This window comes from Urocitellus parryii, chromosome 4 (assembly GCF_045843805.1).
Source record: "Urocitellus parryii isolate mUroPar1 chromosome 4, mUroPar1.hap1, whole genome shotgun sequence".
Taxonomy (NCBI): domain Eukaryota; kingdom Metazoa; phylum Chordata; class Mammalia; order Rodentia; family Sciuridae; genus Urocitellus; species Urocitellus parryii.
Window position 1 is genome coordinate 51,406,250 of NC_135534.1, and position 17,784 is coordinate 51,424,033.

A 17,784-nucleotide genomic window follows, 5' to 3' on the forward strand; every position below is an offset into this window, starting at 1 on the left:
ACATATGCGCGCGCGCACGCACACACACACACACACACACACACACACACAGAGTTCTATTGACCAGTCATGTTTGGAAAACAGTAACCACACTCCATCACTTCTGTTCCTTCATCCTCTGACAACCTGCACTATACACAGAGCCTCCCCTGGTAGGCTGTGGGTACCAGGTGAACATCTGAGAACTGTGACCTGTTGGGAGAGACAAGCAGTTATAATACAAGGGTCACAAAGGGCATCAACTGGGCCATCAGCACTTTATTTAGCCCTGAACCCATCATGTCTTTTGTGCATTAATCTTGTCTGGTCAACAAATATCTAAACTTCTTAAGGAAAAGTCCCAGGTCTTTAGTTTCCTTTCTAATTCCCAGAATACTTGCCTCAGTTTTTGGTATTTGGTTGGTCCCCAATCAATATTTAAGATTCAAATAATTCAGCTTTGTGTGCCGCATCCTTCTTTGGCTACCGATGGGTTGCCTACTGACTCTTAGTTTTGTAACCCAGGGCCAGTGCTGTTCCTGCTCGAAGAAGGTGATTGGTACCTATGTTCATTGAGTGAAAGAATGTTTACCAGTATTAAAAAAAAAAAAAAAAAAAACATCTCAGGAGGGAGGAAACTGCTTCCACTTTGAAGTTTTTCAATTTGAATTACAGACCTTTAATCTCAGGATTAATTTCCTAATATGCAATTATATAAGCATTTCTATGTCACCATGAATGTTATTGACAATATGAATAATACCTTCCTGGGCTCAGCAGCGGGCTGGCCTTGGTGTAGACATGCCGAGACCACAGAAGTTGAGTGCTTGGCTGTTCCTTCTACTGGGCTGTCCACATAGCCCACAGGGCAGCGGCCCATGCCCTCACCCTAGTCTCCACATAAGGGCCTATAAATGGCATTCAGCCTTTATGAGCAGGTGTGTCTACCTGCAATGGACACATGAGTCCTACCTGAGTCAGAAAAGACTAATGGGCTATTTAAAACCTACCGACAGTCGGCACACTTGGGAGGCCAGGATCTAGGGTTTAATGTAAGATTCCCCATGTCGTAGAGACGCAGCCTGACAAAGCAAGGACTCATGTCAGGAGGTTCCCAGGAGACAGGTCCAAGAGTGGGACCTTCAGTCAGGTGGGGGCGGGCTGGGCAAGCACAGGTAGTCAGGGGAGTGGACTCCACCCTGCTTCCACCCGGGCCAGCATTCCCAGTAACCTGAAGTTGCTATCGATGCTTGTTTTAATCCCTAAAAATAAGGTTCATAATCTTGAGGTGATGCCGATCAAAGGTCAGCTTCCCCCCAGCCCCACCCAGGAGACAGCTTTATCAGGCAACTCCCTTTGCTCCCAGGGCCAAAGGGGTCTTTTCTGAAGTGCATGCTGGATCCTGCCTGGCATGAAGGCCAGGCCACTCGGCAGAGACCCGTTCACTTCCTTTTCACTTCTGCTGGAAGACAAGATGTTCGCTGCTTATCTATTCATTTGTACACTCATTTTACAGACTTGGATGACTCTGTGCCAGGAAATGTGCCTGACACAGCTTAGCAATTCCCAGATACAACCTCAGGAGAGCAAGAGACCAGAAAGCCACAGGGAGAGGGAGCTCTGAGGAAGCCCTTCTTCACTTCTCCAGGCCAATAGGGCTCTCTACCCGGGGAAAACATGCAGCTGTCAGGAGGTGTTCCAGAGTTCTGGGCAGAAGGGAGGGACAAAGACACCCGCTTCCTGTACAGGGCAACTGAAGTCTCCTGGGAACTGTTTCCCCGAAAGATGGAGAAAGCCAATTAAATAAATGCAGAAAGGCTCTCCGATCAGGTAAGGTAGCAACCATTCTCCCTAAAACACATTCTGCTGCTTAACCGAGTACTGAGGACATTATTGCCTTGACAGGCTTATTTCACCTTCCAGGACTGGGGTGCAAATATCCTGGAATATTTGCCTACTTGGTGATGTTGATGAGGCTGGTGGCCAAGAGAAAGACAGACTGTGCAAAAGAGGTAGAGGTCTTAGGAGGCCAACTCTTGGGAAGCACTCTGGACATGACCCCATGAGCTGGAGAGGCTGAGACAGATGCTCAGGGCCCAGCAAGTGCTTTAACCACAGAGCGGGTCAGAATACTTTTCACTAGTCCCAAGCTCCAACATCCAGCAACCCCAGGGGACAGGACTGCAAATCGGGGAATTTTCCCGGTGGTCAGAGACAGTCTCCCCATTTCCATTATGAACTGGTGGTTGAACAAAGGTTCTAGACTCTCTGCTTGGCATTTAGGTTTGTACGTGGAAACCACATTCACTAAAACAAGCAGCAACTATCCCAAAAGGGGGTGGGGGCTTGCCAAGTGGCCTGCTAATCCGTGATCAGGAAGCCTTTGACGGCAGATCACTCCTGAGTTTATTGGTCTATTCCTCTCCACAGAGGACAGTTCAGGCTCAAAGCTCAGTTTCCAAAACAGATCTCCTAGGGTCGATCTCAGGAAGGTAAGTGGGGGCAACATGCCCAGGACAATTCGCTTCCTGGATGCTTTGTAAATATCATCCTTAAAAGCAGCTATGTATTTTCACTGGTCCTTTTTTTTTCTTTTCTTTCTTTCTTTTTTTTTTTTTTTTTAAGTAGCTTTCTCACCCCATACCCCCGATTCCTGCAGAATTATTATGTGGCCCTGTCTGGAATGCAAACCAGTCCCTGGAGAGACAGTGTGCACATGAACTCACAAGGGTGTTTGCTATCAGCTTATTTGGCAAAAGGAATCTGAGACATTTTAAATATGAACTGTCGGCAGGGCCCATCCCATCCCACTCCCCTTTTGCCCCACCAAGAATCACCTTCACTGGTGTGTGACACAAAGTGTAGAAAATGGACACAAACTGTCTCATACAAGCTGGTAGCGCTTTAGAGCCTGGAGAATTCACCTTGGAGGGTCTTTGCTGTTCTCCTGATGCTTCTGTGAATGAAACTCCCATAGTAGCAAGTGTTTTGCAAACGCCTTGGACAGTCTGGCTCCAAATCCCCTCCCCTTCCCTCTCCTGATCTCTCAACTGAATGTTCCATTCCTTGTACTCCGGGCTAAGAAGAAAACATGCATGCAACCCCTCCTTACTTCCAAATGCCAAATCAGGCTCTTTCTTACCTCCACATGTTTTTCTTGCAAAACCTTCGGCTTCCTTCTCTGCCTGGCAATCTCCTATTCATCCTTAATCCCCAGGTCCTGCAGGACCTCCTAGGTGCACCCTTCCCTGTGTGCTGCTCTGTTCTCGGTGTTTCCAGAGTACAAGGGGTATCTCTCTATGACAATGTTTAGATAGTTATGGCTAGAAAATATCTGTCTGGCCACCAGGTCTCCCTGTCCTCACAAACTCCTGGGAGTCAAGGGATTGGTTCTTACTCACTTTTGCATCCCAAGGAGCAAGCCGTGGGCCTGGCACTGGGAAGTCCCATTATGGATGCTGGGCCATCACCTCCTTCTTCCCCTGTCTTTAATTGATCTTTACCCCACCACATACCATAAAACAGGATGGTGCTAACTCAACACTGTCAAGGTCAAAGTACAGACTCCTCACTTGCTACACCCAAGTTTTATTGGGCCTGATAAACAGCAAGGTGTGGGCCCTGCTAACACCTTAGCCATCCTGTTCAGGGTCAGAGAGACAAGTGGAAGGCAGGGTACCTGATATCAGGAGGCAGTGTCACCTGGGGAAGGCGCCATATGCTGGCAATCAGACTTGGCTTCCATCTCCCTCCAGTCGTAAATGGCCTGCTTTATGGGTCGGTTTAAATCACTCCTCTGGACCTCAGATGCTCAACATACAAACATGAAGACGGGACAAGGCCCTCTATCATTTCTTTCCAGGTTCAGTCTTCTCCAACTGTCTGTCTCAGTGATGGACCCACCTTCCCTGGCCCCTCTCCTTTCTCTCTCTCACTGAGCAGCCTTCTACCAATGCTCCTTCCTTTATTGCTCCAGAGTCTCTGGCCACCCCTGACCCTGCCACATGGGGCCACATTCTTAAGACTATATTCACTACCCTTTGGTCAATAGAGCCTAGGAACTTTGGGGCACCAAGAACTTGGGTATCCCAACACCCCCTAATCCCATTGCCTTTTAGATCAATCCAGCTCTCCTCTTTAGGTCTCCAACACTCTTACACAATCAGATGTGTTCCCATGCTGCTTGGCGGGAGTCGAGGACACCAATAGGCTGTTGTTACCTGTGCGTGGTGGGGGGCATGGTTGCAGAGCTGGGACAGTGCTAACCGAAGCAAGCTCTTCAAGAAGAGAACCTGAGAGCAGGCAGTGCCAATCACAAGGACAAACTTAGAGCACACACTAGGGACCAGAGGAGTCCAGGAGGCTCCTTTAGTGTGCTACTCGGCCTCCCAGGCCTCCCTTATCTGCTTACGAAGAGATCTGAGGGCCACAGAAGGTCTGTGACTTGCCTACGGCCACCCAGCTAAGCTGTGAACAGTGCACACTAGAACATCCATCTTTGGGTCTCCGTTCACTCTTTTTTCCTCTCAACTCAGTTGACCTTAAGTGTCTAATGAGGTCAGGAGATGCCCTGCAGACTCTAAGAAACATGACCCTCGTGTCACTTAGGGAAAGAGTGGGCCCAGGAGATGTTATCCTGACAGTCTCCCCAGCTGCTGCCTTCCTTCCTGGCTTGACATGGTCTTTCTATTCTCTCTCGAGCCCTTGCCGCAAAGTCTGTGAAAGTTCAGAGGTCAGTGAGAAGGTGGAGGTGGGTCTCCCTATCCTTAGAGCACCCTAAATAGGTGAGAGAACCCCCAGCCGCCCCTCCCTCAGACTAGAGAAAGTTGGTGGGGGAAGGGTGTCAGGAAAAGATTGAACGACCCACTAGAAGTCCGACCTGTTTAGGCTGAGGTGCATCTGAGGCCATCCGAAGGTTTATGACAATAACATCTGCCTGTCAGGCTCGATCTGGTCAAAGACTGATGTCTGTCAGATCATCTCTGCATCAGGAGGAGGAAGTTCCTGACTCAGGAATAGTAAAAGACTCAAGGAATTAATTATTCAGTGTGCATGACCCAGTTCAAGGAGTTGAGGCTGGGTGAGAACAGAGCTCACTCGTCCCTTATCATGGAGAGAAACTCAAATACTTCACGGGGCAGTGATCTCCTTGCTGCTAAAGAAGATCCATTTATGATTAAGTGGCCAAAACAAACAACAAAAAATGTTCACTCGCTCAACAAATTCTTAGTGAACAACTCTTATGTCTCAGTCCTCCAGGGTCTTGCATATGGTTTAGTAGAGGAGAGAGACTATGGAATTTTCCAACAGGAGGCCTGAGCTCAGCCCTTGAACAGCTATATTATCTTGGGTGGGTTCCAGCCTGTCTATGACAAATTCCTCATCTAGAAAATAGGAGTATATCCACCTGCCTGATCATGAAGATGTAATGATCTTTATAAAATGTGAAGCATAGCGTAAATGTGAGGTATAAACAATCATGATATAACATGACACACTTTCTCTACCCTAGAGAAGTATATAATCTGGTCATGTTTTGGAAAACAAGCCAAGGTACCTATTTGGCAAACATCACATTCTCTGTAATTTGGGCAGATTGTATGTTTCAACTTGCCAACGGAGACGGAGTCCGTGGTCAGTGCCAGTCTCCAGTCTGTGTGCCCAAGACATTGCAAGAAGGGCTGGAGTGAACACCAGGGCTCACCAGGCCCTGTGTCAAACCTCCACTGAATGAATGAGCCAGGTTGAGATCCAAGGGGGGAAAGACAACAACCGGTCACGTGGTCAATCAGAAACACAACCCAAAATTCATCTGCACACAATAGAAGTGAGCCAGCCAGAACCGCACACACGTCCTCCCCACGCACATTTCAGACAACACTGGAATTCACTGTTCACTGCTCGCCTCCTCTGTGGACGCCCCCAGCATGCTGCTTCTGCAGGGAAGGGGGGGGGGATTCTCAGGCTGCTGCAGACTGGCCAATCTGGGCCTCTTTGCCTGGGTCTTTCCCAGGCACTAAGAATCAGAACTGAGCAGCTTTCCCTGGGTCCCGTCAACCCCTTTTCCTCCTGTCCTCAGGTAGGTTCTTGGCACCCACCAGCCAGCTCTGACTGCACAGACATGCTCCCAGCTGACCTCAGGACCCTAGCCTTGGATTGGGCCCTCAGGTCTTTCCTCCTCCTCCTGCACCAAACAACTCTTGCCCCTGGCTCACAGTGGGGGGACCTCCTGGGGCAAGGGCCAGTTGTCTTCATCTCTGTGTTGCCTCCACTGAATTAAGGTACCTCAGAATGTTCTTTAAGTACTTTGCCCTACATGTAGAAATGCCCTCGAATGGCTGCATGCAGGAGGCAGGCAGAAGAGGAGTGAGAAGGGTGCTGGAAGTCCCGGCCTGTATTCTGACACTCCACTCGACACTAGATAGCTCTGCAACCTTGAGAAAGTCTGTTTAGGCAAAGCCTCTGTTTCCCTATTTGATAATGAGGGGTTTGCTCTAAATAACCCCTCCAATAAAGTTTGGCATTATAGAAACCAGACTAGCCTAGTACAGGGAGGACATGAGACCTGGTCCACAATAGCCTACAATCTGGGGCAAGTTATCAGGCCTCTCGATGCTTATCCTACACGTCAATCAAATAAAGGAGGCTAAGGCAACCATCTCTCCCAGGGCTCAAGGCTCTGTCAAGACAGTTACTGTGATAGAGCTTCATGGGCTGAAAGTCCCGACCTAACTCAGGGTTCAGACTCCTTGGGTCAACAGAATAGCTGTTGACCACCTGCCATGTGCTGTGGGTCTGTGCCTGTGGGGAGGGGCTCCTGCCTCAGATAGGAAGGTTGAGGATGGCTTCCTGCCCAGAGGCCCCTTCAGCTAGTGGGTAAGACTGCAAGTAAAGGTACCTTAATTCAGCGGTATACCTGAGGGACAAAGGACTATGGCAGTGCTGAGGAGGAGGCACCAACCTGGCCTGGGGAGGGAGGGAAGCTCCTCAGAGGAACAGCACGTCCCAGACATGGCAAGCTACTCCAGGATGGTGGGACTGGAGCCAGGACAGAGAGGAGAGGCAGAAAATGAGGCAGAACAGTGAGCCTGAGGTCCAGCTGGAGGGGGCCACAGGAGAGATGGTCAGATGTGACTCTGAGAGCGTCTCTGGCTGAACTACAGAGTGCGGCACAGAGGGAAGAGCATGTGGAGCCGGGAGGGCAACAGGAAGGCCCTTCCAGACACCAGAAGCCACAGAAAGCTATAAACAGGTCTGTTCTCAGAGTGGAGCCCAGGTGGATAAAGATGCTGTGAATGTGGACTTGTGGTCCAGGATGCTCGGAGTCATTCCCTAGAGGCCACCTGGCCAATGCCTCTCTTGCCCAGACCTGGGCAGATAAGCCCCCTCAGAGAGCCGGCCTGGGGTCTGAAGGGCCGCACTGCTGGCGTTGGTTCCGGGAGGCCCAGCCACACACTGCCCGGTTAGATGGGTCTCTCACCTCCTGGAACGAATGTCAGCCTCAGCCTGCCCCCTCTGACAGCTGGGGAGGCTGTGCAGCCCCGGAGTCTTGGACCAGGGCAAAGGGCTGAGGAGGGATCCAAGGTTTCACCAACCACTGCTTCTTCAGTGGGTCACATGACTTGAAGAGAATTTGAGAGCTCCCATACTTCCCTAAGCCTGAAACTAGATCCCCCAGGAGCTACTCAATGTGTAAGAGAGACCCCACTGTGACTTACTTGGTTCTCAGGCATCACAAGGGCTAAAGACTTCTCCTTTGGGGGCAAGCCCCATACAGGTTGCCATGTTCCTTTAAAAAAAAAAAAAAAAAGAACCCAACAATTAATGTCAGCCTCGTGATCTGACATCGTAGCCTCCTGTCTTCTCCCCTTCAAGAGTTTGCACATGGCTCTCTGATCATAGCTGAGTCTCCTAATAAATTACTATTTTGTGCACTTTTTTTCTCTTAGCAACACTTTAGCCAGCAAGAGGAAATGGACAGATAACCTCTGTCTGTGCCCCAGGTTTGGCATGTGAAGAAAGACTATGAAGCAGGTCCTACCATCTGCCTGTTGGCTGTGCACACTAAGGCTTTACCCTATGTCTAAACAAAGACTCTGCTTAAATAAAAACAGAGAGTGCCAGGATTTCTAAGGTTGAGGCAGAATGGAAGTAAATAAAACTGGTGCAAAACTTGATCACAGGTCACCAATGTGAAAAGTGTCACATTGCCTCTAGTGGAAAGGTCCAAAATGCTCAAAACCTAGGAAGCTACAGAAGTGGGCCATCTGATCATGACTGTATTCTTTTGGCTTACAGGGGCTACCCACGTTACTTGGTTACCGCCTACTGCTGTTGCAAAAAATGTCTCTACACCTATTTGGAAAAGGGGGCCCAGAGTTACAAAATATTTCTAATGATTTACATTCACATTAAAAAAAATAAAATCCTAACGTCTAAGAGGAAGACTCAAGAGAACAAAACCTAATACAGATGTGAAATTTGAGCTTTAAAAGGGGCAATAGCCACACTCTGGGAAGCACACACACTTTGCTCAGAGAGCAGCTGGGCTTCTTGTCCACTACACACACACACACACACACACACACACACACTCTCTCTCTCTCTCTCTCTCTCTCTCTCTCTCTCTCTCACACACACACACACACACACACACACACACACAGCCATTTGAGAGTCCCAAACCTCCAGACCTTTAATGGGACAGAACCCACTCTTTACTGAGCACTGGTCATGCATGGAATCCGCACCACTAGGCCTAGACGTGCATCATCTCAGTGGTTCCTCACAGACAAGGAACAGAGGCCTAAGGAGTGATGGTCCTTGCCAAGGTCACCCAGCATGGTAGGATTTGCACCCAGGCCTGACTGACACAGGGCTCAGGGTCCTTGCCCCCAAGCTGAGGTGTCCTGGCTGTGAATGCTCAGTGCTACTGTGAGCCTGGTGAGCTCCCAGAGCAGTCACCCGGGCAGGAGCTACAGTCCTGCCCACCATCGTCACCATTACCAAGCCCACACCCCTCGGGGCCTGTGCCGGTGGACGAACAGGCTGGCCTGCCTTGGCCACATTCTATCAGCATGAGCTATAGGCTCCGTGCTGTTGTCTCAAGCCACAAGTCAGAGCGGCTGGAGGCCTTAACTTATCTGTCCCTGCTTCTCACAGGAAGACTCCAGGAGCTGTGAGTGGCAGAGCTGGACACCGTGATACAGAATTCAAGAAACTAGTGATGGCCTCCTGCTCCCTAGATCTCAGGGACAGAGTTCCTGTGTACCCAGTGATATGATTGAGGCCACTTGGGAGACAAGAAGCTCTCTAAGGTTGGTGGTCTTCCTGATGGAATGGAAGCGGGCACATCCGGGCCAGGTCACAGGGCTGACCCTTGGTTGGATTCCCACAAAGGCCTGAACACACTGATCCAGACATTAAGGTGCCAACTAAGGCACACCCTCTATGGATCAATAGCCCAACATGCTTTGCACCCCCTGAAACTGCACTAAACCAGACAGTCCCAGCACCCGGCACCTCCCAGGGCCTATTTCTTTATCTGTGAGTAGCTAGACATAATTGGTGACTTCCTCACCCAGGACCCCTTTCAGCTGTCCCATTCCATGGACCCTGACTTTTAGAGACACCTACAGAACTACCTAGTGGTTAAAGGCTGTGGGGGAGTCACCTGTGCTGGCTTTACGTGGGGTGGTGACCTTGCGCTGCCTCAGCGAATCCTCCCAGCAGCCCTGGCAGGAGGTGGTGTAGTATTCCACAAGAGGACACTGAGGCGTAGCCCACAGTCCCCACCAGCACCGGCCACAGCAGCCCTGGGACTCTCTCCTGAGCCCACCCCATGCTTGTTCCTGACCCAGAGCCTCCTTCCGTCATCAAAGAGAATGGAGAAAGCCTGTCTCCCGTGGCTTGTCATCTGCCAGATCTAAGCCAAAAGGCATGAGGTCTCCAGTCCCTTGTGGGTCTGTTTTGATCCTGAAAAGACTTCCTGAGTCCAAGTGTCCTCAAGGTCCCAAGGAACACGAGAATCCCAAGGGAGGGGAGCTCAGGGAATCCTTCCTCTCTGACGTTCTCTCCACCTATCTGCACAGAGGCAGGGGCTTCCCTGAGGCACTCCAAGCACTTAGGCAGGGCCTGGTACACCCTGGGAAGTCAATGAATCGTTTTTGAATAAAGAAATGAATGAATCCTGAGATTTGATGCACTGAAGACTTATTCCAGAATCATTTGGTGTCGTTCATGAGAGACACACCGAGAGCAGCACAATGCAGCTTCCCCCATGGAGGACAAAGGCTGGGTGGCAGTGTAGTGGCCCTGAGCAATTCACATAATCTCTGTAAACCTCGGGTTCTTATCTAAAACTGGAAATGATGTTGGTACCTACTTCATGGAGATATTCTAAAGATTAAATGAGATAATGCTGTAAAGGACTTAGCCCAGCTCACATTCACAGCCAGTATTGAGAGGTGACATCGGTTCTTACTGTCTACATCAGAGTGGGTGGTTTAGAGCACACCTGTGTTGGGCATAGTAGTGAACACCTGTAATCCCAATGACTCAAGAGGCAAAAGCAGGAGGATCACAAGTTTGAGGCCAGCCTTCACAACTTAACAAGACCCTGTCTCAAAAAATTAAAAGGGCTGGGGATGTAGCTCAATGCTAATGCACCCCTGGGTTCCATCTCCAGTACCACAAAATGAACAAACTAAAAGAGCACATTTGGAGCCCTCTGCCTTGGTTCAATCCCAGCCCTCCTCCTCGATAAGTCACCTTGGGTAAACTGTTTCACTTCTCTGTGCCTCAGTCTCCTGGTGTGTGAAATGGGGACAACTATGAAGATCAAATGGGTTTTGCAAGTAAAGAGATAAGAATAATGGCTGGCAGAAAGTAATTTCTCTATAAAAGTGAGTTTATATTTTTGTTCTCCTTTTCTTTTATTGATACAATCCCCCGAATCTCCCACTCAGCAAAAAAGATGGATACAGGACTCAAAGTAGGTCCTGAGAGTATCCTTCCTCCTTGCCATGGCCCCTGATACAAAGGGTGTATGTGTGCTCCAATCTGAAGAGTCCTGGGTTTTCCTGGTCCTCTTGAGCCAGGTGGAGGGCTGTGTGAGGTCAGCAGGGAGTTGCCTATGGCTGTGGACCACCCAGCAGGGTGCCTGTCTGGGAGGCTGAGATCACCTGTTCTCTTCTTGGGGCTGGACTCTTCAGTGTGCTCTTGACTCTTGGAGCTCCCCTGAAGCCTTCTAATATGTCCAACTTTTACATAAACTCATTTAAGCTTGGCTCCTGTCCCTTGAAACCAGGAGTCCTGACTAACAACAGCACGGCTTTGTCACCACCAGATCCCACCAAGGGGAAAAGCCAGCTGTCCACCCCCAGAGAGACCCAGGCAGCCAGGGCCAAGCAAACATGTACAGTGAGGTGGCTGCAAACTGGAGCAGGGGAGGCTGCTGCCGGCCTCTGGACCCTGCCCTCCCTGCAGGCACCTCAAGCTGAAACCAAATAGAAGCAGCCTGGTCCTGTGGTCCCTGTGGTCCCTGGTGGGGACCTGGGCTCCTTTGCCATGAATGTTAGCAAAGGAGAAGAGGAAAAAGAAAAAAAAAAAGCTGGAGCTGATTTTCATTGACTTCAAAGTGGTGCAGAAAATGTATTGAATACAACTCTCTTTGGAGGAAGATTACGGGGGAAAGATGGAGGAAGGGGAAGGGAGAGCAACTGCCCTTAGGAGGGCTTCAGTGTCCCAGTTGCTGGGGGTCAGGCTCTTGCCTTTGTATGATCTCACCCAGCCTCAGCACAATGCACACACCTGGGTGATCATTCAGACCATTCCCAGGTGAAGAAATTGAGGCTTAGAGAAAGAAAGAACTAATTGGCGAGGTCACACTGCTAAGGCCTCACGCCCCTTCTTCCCAAAGCACTGGCTTCACTTTGACCCCAGAGCCTGGGGTCTCCTCCTCATGTGATCATTTCTGCTGCCACAGGGGATGGTGATGTCCTGCTGCTCCCTCACCCCTGACCACCCATCAGAGGAAGGGGCTGCCTGAGGGCAGACAGGACAGGAACATCCTTGGGCAGGTTTCCTCCTCTGGACCTCATTCTGTTTAATCTCCAAGAGCTCCATTGTGACATTATTGAGAAAGCATCTGTTGGCGAGTTTTAGCCAGTATGTGCCCATTGGAATCCCATGGGGAGTTTGGTTTTTCTGACACTGACCTCACAGGTAGGACTGCAGTCTTTGTCACATCACACTGTGCTAAACAAGGTTCTCTCTGCTTTATCTCATGGCCTTGCCACCGTCTAGGTCAGGGCCACAGAGAACCTATTTCTGAATACCCAGGCCTTCTCATGTTTGTTAGAAGACAGGAAAAGAAATTCCATCTTCAGATGTATTTTTAAAAGGTTTTAGAAAAAAATAGAATCCTGGCCTGGTAGCAAAAACTAAGAAGCCGACCCCACTGACCTGCCACCCTGCTGTAGCATCAACCACGAGGTGAGCGCACACAGCCTCTCCCAGGCCCCACACAGCCCTGTACCACCGTCTGCACCAGTAACCCAGGCAACCTGTGAGCAAGGCCTCCCCAGACAAGGCTTCAGCTCGCTCAAAAGGGGACGCTGCCAGCTTCCAACATCTGCAGGAGAACTAAACTGGAGGCCATGATCTGGAATGATCTAGAAATCCTCCTGACCACCATAATGTCAAGAGGAGTAGCTCTTGGCAGGGCCTGGGTTGTGCCTGTTGGTGTGGGGATTGTCAGAAAGCATTTCGAGAGGGCCTTGTCTGCTGACCCCCACAGGACACACCCCAGCCAGCACCCCCTGGCAGCTGAGAGCCTCTCTTTGCTTTCTAGCAGCTCCTTACAGGGAGTAGTGGCCACAGGGATTATATAGGCAGGTGTTTCCCCTTCCTTCCTTCCCTCCCTCCCTTTCTTCCTTCCTTCCTTCCTTCCTTCCTTCCTTCCTTCCTTCCTTCCTTCCTTTCTTTCTCTTTTTTGGTAGCTTTATTCTCTGATACTTAAAAAGTAAAGGGAACTGGCAGGCTTTCCCATTGGAGTGTGGCCCTGTTGGCTCCCACTGGCTAGGTGTGAGGTGGCACCCAGGGTGGTGCTTCCTGGGGTTCGAATAGCACACTGCAGGGATCCACAGGCAACTGGACCAGCCAGAATCCTTAAAGGGAATGGAAAGCTCATGGGGTCCCCTCTCCTGCCCCCACCCAATCTGCTTTTCCTTGAACTATCCAGAAAAGATTATTCAATAAGCATTTGCTCTGTGCCTGGCAGAGACTATGGGGAATGATAAAAAGCATGGGAAACAGGGACCACAGACTTAGGACATAGAGGCAGAAGGATGATGGCTAACCTGGACTCAGCACCTGAGCTTTGCACCTGCCATCTTGAGACCTGGGGGCAAGTCACTTCCACTCTGAGCTCATTTGCATCTCTTTGGGGGATGTCTGCTTTAGAAGCTAGGGTGAGCATTCAATAAGATCCTACACATCCAAGAACAGTCAAAACTGTCATAGGTAGCCATTTACCGTGAGCCTAGAACTGTGTGCAAAGCAATTTTTCCAATTCCCTTGTGAGGGAGACATCACAGCCTCGATATGGAAACAGACTGAGGAAACTAAAGCACCTGCCCAAAGTTGCACAGCTCCTAAAGTAGCAGAGCTAAAACATGTACCTGGGCCAGGTGGGCTCCAATGTCCCAGCTTTGACCCTGCTGCCTAGCACACTGTAGGGAGCAAAGAGGGTGCAGGAAAGAATGCCCAGGAAGCTGGGATATGTGAACTGGGGGCTGTTGGCTCTGCACCCAGGAGGCAGATGGAGAAAGCAGACTGAGCTTTGGCAGAGAGAGTTGAGGAAGCCTTTGTGAAGTAGGTAGAGCTGGCTCCAAGCGGAGAAGGAGGAGGAGGAGGAGGAAGAGGAGGAGGACGAGGAGGAGGAGGACGAGGAGGAGGAGGAAAAGGAGAGGAGGAGGAGGAGAGGAAGAGGAGGAGGAGAGGAGGGGAGGAGGGAGGGAAAATGCAGCTGAGACAAGCACAGAGCTGGGGCAGGGATGAGCCCCTTGGTCAGACAGAGGACAACAGTGAGAATTGCCAGGTTGGAGGGTGAGTGAGGAAAGGGCTGCCTGAGCTATTCTTTTGGAGCCTTTCACCTGCACCCCAGAGGCCTCTGAGCCTGCTCCTTCAGTCCCACACAATCCTGGGACACTAAAAAGCATATGCATGTAAAGTCTCAATAATCTCTCTTCCCACTTCAGCCTGAGAATTCAACTCCATCAGCAGGGGTAGTGGCCAAGTCCTGGTCTGCGAGGCCCTGTTGACCTGTCAGGCCTAAATTCTAACTCTTGCTCTGGGTCCCAGACACCTAAGATGCTGCCACACCACATGCATGTAAACAGCACCCTACCCTGGGCATCCAGCGTTTCCAGGAGGGCCAAGGGGCAAAGTAACAAGGCTGTAGGGCCTGACTGCCTCCTGACAGGTCCCCGCAGGGCTGTGTAGACACTCCCTCAATAGGCTTTTGTTGAACTGAACTAAATAGAAGATTCTTCTGCCTAAGATCCCTGAGGATTTCCATATGTCCATGGAGTTTCAGAAGTCTGGATTAAAGGCTGTCCTTGAGCCCTGTTTGCTTCCAGGGAAGAAGTGCCTCCTCTACCCCAGTAGTCTCTGCGTCAGCACCCCCAGCATTCCCTGCTCCCTAAATGTGGTTCTGGATCCCCTGAGTCTCAGCACCTGACTCTCCTCCTGGGTGAAGCTGTGGGTTCCCACCTGCCCCCTCCGCCTCCAATTATACGGTCCTTAGGGGCATATGCTCGTTACTACTGCAAATGCTTAAAGCTACAATGCTGTCTCCACTCTCCATCCAGCCCTGAATACCAAGTCCCAGCCCAGACTCCAGACCTACAGAGAAGAGGAAATGGGATTGGAGATGATTTGAGCAGCTCTGACGATCTGCTCAGCCCAAACCCACCACTATGTGCTTGCTCTGGAAGCAGCAGCCTGGAGGGCAGAGGGGCTGAAAGCAAAACTGCATTGACAGTCTCAGGGCCCCCTCCCAACCCTCTTTAGGGAAAGGGCTAAAGGGGAGAAGATGAGATGGCTTTGGGGTGTGGCCATTCTGAGACTCTAGAACAAAGCTTCCTGGGATGAGCACCTGATTTATCACCTTGCACCAGCTGAGTCTTTTGAGTAAATGACCTCACTACAGGGTTGATAAGCAAGGATGATAACAATAACACAGAGATGATCATGAAGGACAAATGAAACACAAATATGAACATGCTTGGCAAATAGCATAGTGCTCTTAGGATAATCAGACATTTTCCATAATCCTAGGAGGTAGGGTCTTCAGGTCAGATGTGGTTGGAGAGAAAAGAATAAGGAATCCACTTTTTAGGCTTTTTTTTAAGTTGGAGGTGGACACAAAACCTTTATTTTATTTATTTTTATGTGGCCCTGAGAATAAAAATCAGTGTCTCACACATGCTAGGCAAGTGCTCTACCACTGAGCTACAACCCCAGCCCAGAAATCCACTTCTTTTGGCCAACACCTTCAACACCTTCTATACAAAGCTGGAGTTTCCATAGATGCAAAAGTCAACATGCTGATGGGACCCCTGGGCAGTCTATGATCCTACAGTTGCATCAGAAGGCAAAACAAGATGTGCCATCTGAGCGATCCTGCAGAGGACAAGCATGTTATTCTGGCCTTAGAAGTCCCAAGAGGCTATTACAGTAATATAATAATAATTAGCATAATAACTTCTCTTGGCTGTGGGCCAAGCACCGTTCCAAGTGTTTATACATCTCACTGAACTCACAGCAGCTCTGCAGAGCAGCCTCACAGCTGGCAAAACTGAGGCACAAGCAAATTGACTCCCATCCTGGTAAGTGGTGGAGACAGGATTTGAACCCATCAGCTCAACTCCATCAGCCCATGAAGGGATGAGTCAACCAAGATAAACTCTCTATGTGGCTGAAGCTCTGATAAGGCCTGCAGGACTGAGTCACCCAGGGAAGGCACTAGCTCATCCATAGCCTCTCTGCCTCTCCCACCCATAGGCAGCTCCCACCTCCATGCCCAGGGCCTCTCCACCTCTCAACATTGCCTTGCCCCACCCTGCCTTCTCTGAGGCTCCCTGTGGACAGGTAAGACCAAGGGAGACTGGTGTAAGAATCCTTGTTGATATCTACATTTTTCTCAACAGAACACTCATAGGATTATCCCAGCTCTGCCACATGCTGGAATGACCCTGTATCGCGTGACCTTGGCAAGTTTTCGCCTCTGAGCCTCAGCTTCCTCATCTGTAAGATGTGGTTCACAAGAGCAGAAGGGAGATCAATAGAACAGAAGAAGGGGAACAGGAGGCAAGGGAGGGGAGAGGGAAGTCCCGGGAAGCAAAACGGATCAAATCATGATATAGGCGTGGGCCCATGGGCCTCAGTGAGGCCCGTCATTTGGTATAATGAATATGCACAAAAAAGGATTCAGTTCATGCTGATTATTCAGCTGATGTTACGAGATGAAATCGTGTTCGGTGCAGCACCTGGTGCTCCACAGGCTCCATAAACAATGGCCAAATCAGAAGACTTTACAAAGCGTTCCAATTTCAGAAGCATCTTCTCCACAATTATCTCCAGTGGGGAGAGCAGCACTTTGCTTTTGTGGTCATCTGGTGTTCATCCAGCACGTTGCTGGATCCATTACATGAGTTACTTCATTTAATCCTTAAAAATATCTTTATTGGACTTAGCATTAGGATGTCTAGAAAGGGTATGTCCAACATGTGACTTTTACTCATGCATATATACGGAGAAAGAGAAAAGTCAGTGAATCAATCCGATATCTACCAGGCACTTAATACATACCAACTACTGTTGTCAGTGTTCGACACTTAATAACCCATTTTGTCCTCCCAAAAGTGTTCCTATAAGGTAAAGACTGCTTTATGTCCGTTGCACAAATGAGGAGCTTGAATTGCTGAGAGAGAAGTGTCAAAGGAGCAGACTTTCTCAAGTCATCTCCTTCTGGGACCTCAGCCCTCAGTCTCCACCTCCTGTACTGCATCCTTCACAAAGTCACAATGGACATTTTCCCATGCATGGGGGGAAAAAAATTTCCTCTGCTCAAGAACACTCAAATGCTCCCTACTTCCTGGAACCCAATGGGTTGAAGATAAAATGGGGCCTCAAAATCTCTGCAGGATGTGGCCTTGCCTCTGTTCCCATGACCCCAGACATTTTCACTTGCTGGTTTACAAGCCCCAGTGACAGGGCAAATCAGCAGGCCTTCCTGACCACTATGGGAGATGAGTGTCCTCCACGCCCACACAGCCGGTCCTCACCTGCTTTAGTTCTGTCTGGCACACCTCTCATCCCCTGGCCTCCCCCACATATTCTAGGAGGGGGAACAATAAACAAATAAGCTCTACCGCCTCCCTCCTAGAATATGAGTTCCAGGTGGCAAGGATGTCACCCTGTTTTGTTTTGTTTTGTTTCCCTGCTAGAAACCCAGCACCAAAGAACAGTGCCCGGCAGAGAGGGAGAGCCGATGGACATCTGCTCAACACGCACAGAGCAGACATTACCAGGATCCAAGAGAATGTCCAAAGGAGCAATGGTGAGAGTGTGGCCGGCCTGCCTCCCCCTCCTCCTGAGGACAGGCTGGAGATGCTCGGATGGAAATGTCTGGAAGCCAAACCCTCTTTTGCCAAGTACTCCCTGTGGGTCCCCAGGCCTTCATGGCCCATCCTGTTCTGGATTTACACAGTCTGTCTGTCTCTCGCTGAAGGCTGTACC

At 49.9% G+C, this 17,784-nt stretch overlaps 1 protein-coding gene across 4 annotated transcripts in view; it reads right to left on the reverse strand.

Moving 5' to 3' along the window:
* Positions 1-17,784, reverse strand: part of Mical2 (microtubule associated monooxygenase, calponin and LIM domain containing 2) — a 206,680-nt gene that overhangs the window by 173,971 nt on the left and 14,925 nt on the right. For all 4 annotated transcript variants that reach the window (XR_013343562.1, XR_013343561.1, XM_077798174.1 and 1 more), the window contains exon 2: positions 7,698-7,768. The gene's annotated coding sequence lies outside the window, so the exon portion shown is untranslated. The remainder of the gene's footprint in view (positions 1-7,697; positions 7,769-17,784) is intronic.